An 8,970-nucleotide genomic window follows, 5' to 3' on the forward strand; every position below is an offset into this window, starting at 1 on the left:
GTGTGTGTGTGTGTGTGTGTGTGTGTGTGTGTGCGTGTGTGTGTGTGTATAGCCTACTCTTTACATCGGCTCTCTGAGCTCCGTTTCAGGGGTTCAGCAGGTCGCCACGGTCCAGCAATTACCGACAACTCACCAAGTTAGACTGACAGGTAGACCCACACAAAGAGCCATTGCACGATAGCTGGGCCAGTTTGGTTTGGGGGTTCTTTAGATGGAAAATTTGTGGATATCAGTCATTGGGAGGGGCGTCTCACACTTCTCAGTAAAGTAGAAAAGATTGGTTCTAGTTGTAGTCAGTTTGAGTTTTAATTAAAACACAAAACACAACTAACATCATGCTGTATCAGGACTGGGAAGTCAAAGACACGCTTCCTCGAGAGTATGTTCAGCTAATGACTGGAAGTCGACACATGGCTCCACTGCCCAATACTGTTGTAATTCAGACTTTGTGACCAATGATTTTTATTTGCCTAAGAGGCACGTAAAAGTCAATTAATTTGCATAAATTACCTGTGGGCCGTTCTCTCACAAAAGTTACCACAGCTTAGCCCTTTGGGTGCTGCATACACAATATTAAATGTAGCTTTCACTGGTAGAACATGGGAGCAAAACACTGGCACACCTTTGCTCCATCCAAACACACACACACGTAGGCCTACACACTTTTAAGTGCAAAGATCATCAGCACACAGAGCATCTGTTGAGGGCTCGTGTGGGCCCCTTGGGGCCCTGGTTCCGGGTGCAGCTGCACCACCAGCACCCTCTGGCGCTCTTCCAGAGATAGCTTCCCAGGATTTAGTCTGATTCAATTCAAGTGACTCTTGGGTGACCAGATGAGAATGGGACGAGACGGGGGGGTGTAACATGAAAACAAACACAATGACTGTGCTTTAACATCAGCAACATCCAATCCAATCACTCCTTTTCGTGGCTGCCTGCACTCAACATGAATTTCTAAATAATTCATTATTTTTTTATTCAGAAACTCAACTGTCTTAGCCTGACAAGCTAGACCCACATCAAAAGATTTCTAGGCTACAACTGTCTGTCATGTAAACCCGAAAATACAAATAAAATAAAAAATCATTAAAAACGTGAAAAAATGAAACAAACACAATGACTACTCGATTGCAGCAGCCGTGAGAACATCCCAGCTGCTTTAGATCGCGACTGTAGAAATGGTTGGTTCGCGTCATGTCTGAGAGTAGGCTACTGAACACAGGTTTAGATTTCTGTGTGGCTGGAGGGACATCTAGTTAAAGGAACATGCCGACTTATTGGGAATTTAGCTTATTCACCGTAACCCCCAGAGTTACACAAGTCCATACATACCCTTCTCATCTCTGTGCGTGCTGTAAGGCTGTCTGATGGCTCCAGGGGATTCAGGCCAGCACAGAACATGGAGGTGACTGGTTCCAGCAATCCTACTGCTCCGAATAAGTGACAAAATAACGCCAACATGTTCCTATTTACATGTTGTGATTTATAGAGTCACAGCGTGTACAAAAAACAACGCAACATGAGACACAGACGTCTTCTAACTGTAAACAAACCTGGAACTATATTCTCAGGTGGAAGAATATAGTACTTGGGCGGAGTGATATGTTCGCAGCAAGCCTGTCTGAGAATATAGTTCCCGGTTTGTTTACTGTTAGAAGATGGCTGTGTCTCATGTTACGTTGTTTTTTGTACACGCCAGACTCTAAAATCACAACATGTAAATAGGAACATGTTGGCGTTATTTTGTCACTTTTGTCACAATTCGGAGCAGTAGGCTAGTTGGAACCAGTTACCTGCAGGATCTGTGCTAGGCTAAGCTAATGCTGGAACCGTCAGACAGCGTTACAGCACGCACGGAGATGAGAAGGGTATGTATGGACTTGTCTTACTCTGGGGGTTACGGTGAATAAGCTTAATTCCCAATAAGTCGGCGTGTTCCTTTAAACTCTCCCGGCTACTACTCAAGAGTCTGCTCTTGAGACTTTGCTTTTCGGGACAATTAGAGCAGGATTTGGGATTTGGGATTGGGGACAACTGCTTGGATTTCAGGACTGTCCGGAATTTTTCGGGACGTTTGGTCACCCTAAGTGACTCCCATAGTCAGACTCACACAGTCACAATCTGAATGAGACAATATTACAGTAGAAGATAGAGCCTGGCCCTTACAATTTCCTTTTTTAATTCGGTACTGATATCAGTATTTAAAAGTTGAAACCATCGGAGGAAATATTGATATCTCAGCCGATATTCACATTTAAGCCTATACATGAAAACATAATACAAACACTTTTGATAAGTAGGCTATCCCTTAAATATGTTTTTTAAGAATTGAGACCATGATATTTCACAGTTTTAGAAACGGGTCAGTGCTCTTTATAGTTGCATCACTGTTTCTAAATACTTTACTAATAATACGATATATGTGCAATAAGTCTCAGAAAGGTCTCAATTTACACTTTGCTGTATATCGACTATTTTAATGTATAATGTGGATGGACACATTATACATGTGTCCATCCACATTATATATGTCTCCAACTTCAGTCCCATCCAAAGTTGGAGACATACTACTTTTTTGTGTGGCCGCTCCGAGCGCTTCTAGTTGAAGATCTCTGAACTTTTTAGAAAGGCGCTGGTGTCATCACTGTCGTTCTTTTTCAGGCAACCAATCATATGCTCCCCGTGTTGTGCTTTTATCACCGTATGTACGTTCACCTGACCAAACACCACGTGGATGTTCCATTCTGATTGCTTAACGGACCACAGAAGGCATTATAAAGCCTTTATCACCAAGCTGTCCTCATCCTCAACGTACAACCTTTGGAATCTTCCTTAGCGTATTTCCATGTTGGTCATAGATGCAACAATTTGCTGTAATATAACAAAAGGGCAAACTGTAAATATATTTCTATCAATCTTTAGTACAACTTTAAATAGTCTGTATTGACATTCAGCACATTACTAAACACATATTTGCTATGTAAAGATATAGTAGATTAATGGCATCCTGAGCAGAGAATGAAGTCACACTCCCTCTCTGTTTGTTGTAATCCGAGTTATTCTGTTCTTTGTTCTGATAGTTGGTCCGGACGCGTGTGCATGATAGTGCATGTGGCCGTGACAAAACATCCGTATTTCACAAATTAGGGGATGGTTTGTGAGAGCCGTGTAAAGGCAATCCCAGCCCACTCTTTTTTTAGTACAGCCTCTTTAAGAACTCTTAGGAACTTGGGGCTACAAAACTATTTATTATAGAGTAAAATGTCAAATTTTGAATGAACTAATTAACCCTTTAGTTTATGATATGACAAATGCCAATCGCAAATCAACAAAGCCCAATTTATGTTGTTAAATTACTTGTGTGGTCTCACCAACATCTTAAAACACAAAAACAATTGGTGATCAAAACTGGAACCAGTTAGCTTTTTTTTTTCCTAGTTGATTAATCCTACTATATTTTTTGGATGTTGTATTGTATTTACATGTTCAAAATAAAAGATATAAATAAAAGATATAAATAAATCCACCAATGATTTATGTAACAAAAAACAATCCTCCAAGGCTGTCTCTGGCAAATAATTATTGACAATGATATAATTAATTGATTTGGATTCATACATTTTGACTGACTTGTTGTTTGGCGTTAGTTACTGAGCATCTCTCTCTTATGGTTTCTGTTCGTACTGCGGAGTTGTTGAGGAAGTACACAAACTAGCCAACTGTTGTAGTAACTGGAGGTAGTCACAGGAGGGGTTTACAGCTGAAGAACATATAGTAAAAAAAAAATAGTCTTCATTTGTCCACCACCTCACTGCTCATATGCAAGAAGTTGAACTCGGGTCAACTCTCTCCCATTTCTAAGCTGTTTGACATCTCTGCTGTTATCACTCTTGTCTTAGCATTAATTAGAAGTGAGCTGCTTTGTGTCTTGCGCATGCTAAGAGGTGAAGGTAATAAGCATCGTTAGGTTCATCACATGTCAATTAAAAATGTACTTTTCACACCAGCTCAGCTCAAATCAATACAAACTTTTCTGTAGGTTCTTTAGTGAAGCCCTGCGTGTAGATTCTTGCAGAGCATCATCACAAAGTCGAATATGATAAGATGTTTGCGTTGCTAAGATTAAACAGTGTTTCTCTCTGTTTACCACATTGTCTTCTTATGTCAAAGTCACAGCCTTGAGGTGAAATACAGGTCTTTTATATCATGGTGGGTAATAAGAAAAGCACATTCACAGTGAGACTCTGGAGCTACATTTGCTGAAGGGCAAAGGAAAGCCTATGACAAAAATGCAAAGAAGAACTGCAAAAAAGAAAAGAAAAAAAGAAATCCTCTTTCTTCTTCAAAATCGAGAGACTACGTATATTTTTAAATCATCTTTTTAGCCTTATGGTAATTATGCATTTATGTTGATCAATCTGAGACAACCATTAGTTAACTCTGTCTTCAAGTGCTTATTAAATACAGTACATACATTGTTTATCATTGAAAGCTTTTTTTCTTGGTAGTTTCTTCTTCTACCCCTTTACCTTCCTGTGCTGATAAGTAATGTTTTATTTCATCCTAAAAATCAATGTATCCATCCTATAATCTTATTAAATCTCACATGAATGTGTAGCACCATGTCTGCTTTTATCTTGCACTGTATAAGAAGCACAATTTTTTCCATAAGGACTCCAGCAAGTAGATTGGCAATCTCAAGTGGACCGACTAAATGATGGCTAGAGGTATAATGGTGGTTAGGACAAGTGGGTAGAAGAGAGAGAGAGAGAGAAGAGTTAGAGGGAGGAATACACAAACAGGTTGCACTGGGGCCTGGGGAATAAGGGGGGCGAGGGCGCGGAGAGCAGAGAGAAAGAAAAATAAAATGGAGGGCCACAGAAAGCAAAGACAGAAGAAGGGTTTAACAGAGAGCTTCACATAAAAAAGATTTTAGCCTGTTGTCGTCATCATTATCATTACTCATTGACTTCTAAAATAATCACAAGCACATAGACAGACACACACACACACACACACACACACACACACACACACACACACACACAGGTGGTTATGACAATTTTTACTCTGAGCCAAATAGCAAATGACTGCTTTCGTTCTCTCTTTACTCTCAACAACCAACTTCTCCCTCCTCTTCTTCCTCCTCTGTCTGGCCAGGTTTTAAGCATTTAGCTCTTGTCCTTCACTGCTGCATCAATCTATCCAGCTCTCCATCCTCCCCTCTCTCTCTCTATGTCTCTCTCTCTCTCTCATTCTCCCCCTCAGTGTGATTACTTACCTCCCAAGAAAGAGGAAGAAGAAGTACATTCCATCTTGTTGTTTTGTTTCCAGCAGATGTAGTCCTGCATCTCCCTTCTCCACCCTCAACTTCACTTTGTCTCTGTCTCTCTCACTCACTCTTCGTCACCCCTCCCAACCTCTCGCTCTCGCCCTCCCCGAGCCCTCCCTCCATCCCCTGACACCTTGCACTCTCCTCCTCCTCCACTCTGTAAACTGTAAACTTGTCCTCCCTTCTCCCCTCTCTCTCGCTCTGTAGTTGTATAACTTATCGCCCTGATCCCTTCCCCACTCCGATAATTGCTGTGTCTTAGCAGAAGAGGCTAGCACGCTTTATTTAGCTGCTCAGTATTAGCTATTCCAATTAGTCATCTAATACCAATAAGAAAAAGAAACTGTTAGCCTCCATGTTTTCGGCACCACGGGAGAAGGGAGTATGTGTGTATGTATTTGTTTTTGCCCATGCTACAACTGTGGCCAGTGCGCGCATGCGCACGCACACACACACACACACACACACACACGCACACACGCACACGCACAACAAACTCAACAGGGTAGAGCACATGTTGGTTTTAACAGATGGTGAAACACTTTCCCTCGAGTATCGATCAATACTCTCTCTCTGTCTATATAATTAACTAGGTTTCAGTAACAAACCTTTGGTCTTTGCCGTCGCCATGGTTACCCAAACTCTGAAATGTGACTGTCTGCATTTGAATGTGTCTATGTGTGAGTGCTGTATTTGCGTGCACATGTAGTAGTGTTCACAGCTCTGTGTGTGTGTGTGTGTGTGTGTGTGTGTGTGTGTGTGTGTGTGTGTGTGTGTGTTCACATCTCGGCAACTGCATGATTATGCATACACATGAGTATTTTAGTTGCTTTGATGCCTTGTTTCCACAGGGTTCAGAGGCTGGTTCTGTCTCAAACGCCTATGTATTCAACAGTGGTATTACATGGGATCATTGATAATTTATCACAGGTCTATTGTACTTTACATAATACAGTCCTAATAAATATATAATCCCACGAATAAAGATTACAAGCGAGATGAATTTAAAAGGGGGAGATCAAATAAAAATGTATTCCGCACTTGTAACAGGTAAAGTAAAAGTTGAACTTGAATTTGAAAAATAAAATGAAAATTGTATAAAATGAAGTTGCATATTAAATTGGTCCCACAATAACGTGAAGTGCGGTATTAAATACTACATACCTTTTTATGGTGCATGAAATACTAAGATATTAACGTAATAATTATTGACATATTCATATAATTATTCATCATGTTTTAATGTTAAACATACATGTGGAAGGCACAGTGAATCCTTAAGTTTAACTGTATCTGTGGATGGCTACCTTAGTGGCTGCCTTACCTATAGGCCAGTAAGCCTACCATCAATGTTTTTTTGTTTTTTTTATTTTATTTTCAGTTTGTGAATCCCCTATTAAAGCTTTCTGATCTATAGTGTTCTTTGTACCTACTATAGCTAATGTTTATTGTAACACTACAAGCATGGTAAACAGTCAGCTCTTCATTAGTGTTTAATACATTTTTTTAAGATGCTGCAGTGGAGAAAATATGCTTCAGTCTAAAGGCAACAGCTCAGTGTCTTTTGCATGTCTTTGTTGTCTTGATTAGTTATATCATACAACGGTGCACACTTTGTCTCTTTTTGAAGGCATTATGGTGTTGCACACAGTTGGACATGTTAAAATTGATGGTGAGAAGAAGTTGGAAAAAAACTTGCTGGACACAATAAGTCAAATACATTTATTCCCACATTCCTGATTATATTAGATTACTTTGTAAAGTTTGCTGTATTTCTAGTGTTTACCTTCCTTTCTTCCTAGGAGTCTTAAAAAATCATGGTGCAGTGTGTTCTGTCATCTGACAAGCCTTTAAAGTCATGGATCTATTACTCAAACTGAACTTCTTGGATTGTATTTCACTGTCTTGCCTTGTCTTGGTACCCAAAGCATCACTGCCCCACCAATGTAATTCCCCCACCCCCAATGCATACTATTCTGCTGGCAATGTCATTTAGTGCTATATTGTCCTTATTTATTTATGCTGATAACTTTCCCAACACAGAGGTGTCACCTCTCACTGAGACATTTCCAGCAACTGCAATGGAGCAGGATTGCAGAGACAAGATTTCGGCAATCTAAAAACGTCAGTTACCGCCAGGCTTTGGTTTCAGTCCTTCAGACGGAAAGAGAGGGACTTCTTTTTACACACTATTTTGCAGCAACCGTTTTACTAGGAGAAATCCATCGCAGAGATACAGATTTCTGTACTGATAGCAGCCTTAGTAATCCAGAAGGCAATACAGCCATAAAACATGTTGTGTTTTGAGTGGAGGAATTTCACTACCGCTGTGTGAGTGTGTTCTCTGGGCTTTATTGCAATGGCATTATGGGAAATGTCGGACATCAACTGACATAGATGTCGACAAGGCAGGGAACAGGAAAGCGGGTGAACAAAATAAATGTCCACAAGATATATCCTGAAATGCATTTAGCATAACAGTACATAACAGTAAAAGCACCCACAGGCATATTTTTCATTTAAAGTGCACTGAAGGAACCCCTTAGTGTTGTTTTTCTGGCCAGGATTTATCCACCTGGTTCAACTGTGACAACCTTTTAGTCTCTTCTCTGAGTGTGAGTCAACTGCTGCTCCCATATGACATCTGACATCTGCTCAAAATATTCCATGAGAAAGTTAAACCGTTAAATACAGTGTTTGAGGTAAAATTACAAAGAAACGTATTTACTAAGAGGACATTTCATCATATTAAAATAGGTTACAACACAAAATCTAGATTCCAATTAAAGGGGACATATGTGCATTTTCAGGTTCATATCGAGTACAAGAATACAAGTATTTGGGGTTTCTACTAACTAACTAACATACATGCTTTAATGTTCAAAAAAGACATTATTTTTGTTATACTGTCTGTCTGAATATACCTGTAACAACCTCTGTCTGAAACACTCCGTTTTAGAGCCTGTCTCTTTATGCCCCATACAGAAAAAGGTCAGTCTGCTCTGATTGGTCAGCATTTCCGATTTTTCCACATCTGCGCTCTCTGCGTCTCTGCATCGTCATTGCAGCAAGGCATGGCAGTGTGTTTAAAGGCTAAAATTAAGTGGGATTCACTATTAATGAGGCAGTGGGGGATGGTGAAAGATAGCTGTTGGATTTAGTCTCTCTACTCCCCTCTTTAAACTTGCCTGATAAACTATCTGAGTGCGTACCTAATTGGCACAATGCCTACTGGCAAAGAGTAACAAAAATGAGAGGCGTCCCCTGTGTTCTGATGTAACTTTGTAACTGTCCCTTGCAGAGAGATTATGTGCTTATCAGATTTTCCTAACATGGTCACAACAACCACAATTTGATCTACGAGCAGGGAAACAATTGGAAAATGTGATTTTTATGAGTTTATGGTCAGGTTTGAGTTTTCTGGAAGCGCTGCAGATGTCCCCGGGCTAGCACTGCTGACTCCACACGTTTATGGATATGGGGGTGAGAAAAACACTTGGATATCGCATATGTCAGGAGCAGCCACAGCCAGCTTTATCACCCTGCCAGAAATTTGCACTCTTTAAACATGTGCAGTGACGTGATTCAAGTAGGTAATGATTTGGGACACTGTGGTCAGCCAGGCTGTAGCATTATTT

The 8,970-nt window shown here is 40.3% G+C and overlaps 1 protein-coding gene across 2 annotated transcripts in view; it reads left to right on the forward strand.

Annotated features, from left to right (window-relative positions):
- macrod1 (mono-ADP ribosylhydrolase 1) overlaps positions 1-8,970 on the forward strand; it is a 100,523-nt gene that overhangs the window by 48,128 nt on the left and 43,425 nt on the right. The gene's annotated exons all lie outside the window — the stretch shown is intronic.

Source organism: Perca flavescens, chromosome 10 (assembly GCF_004354835.1).
Source record: "Perca flavescens isolate YP-PL-M2 chromosome 10, PFLA_1.0, whole genome shotgun sequence".
NCBI lineage: Eukaryota > Metazoa > Chordata > Actinopteri > Perciformes > Percidae > Perca > Perca flavescens.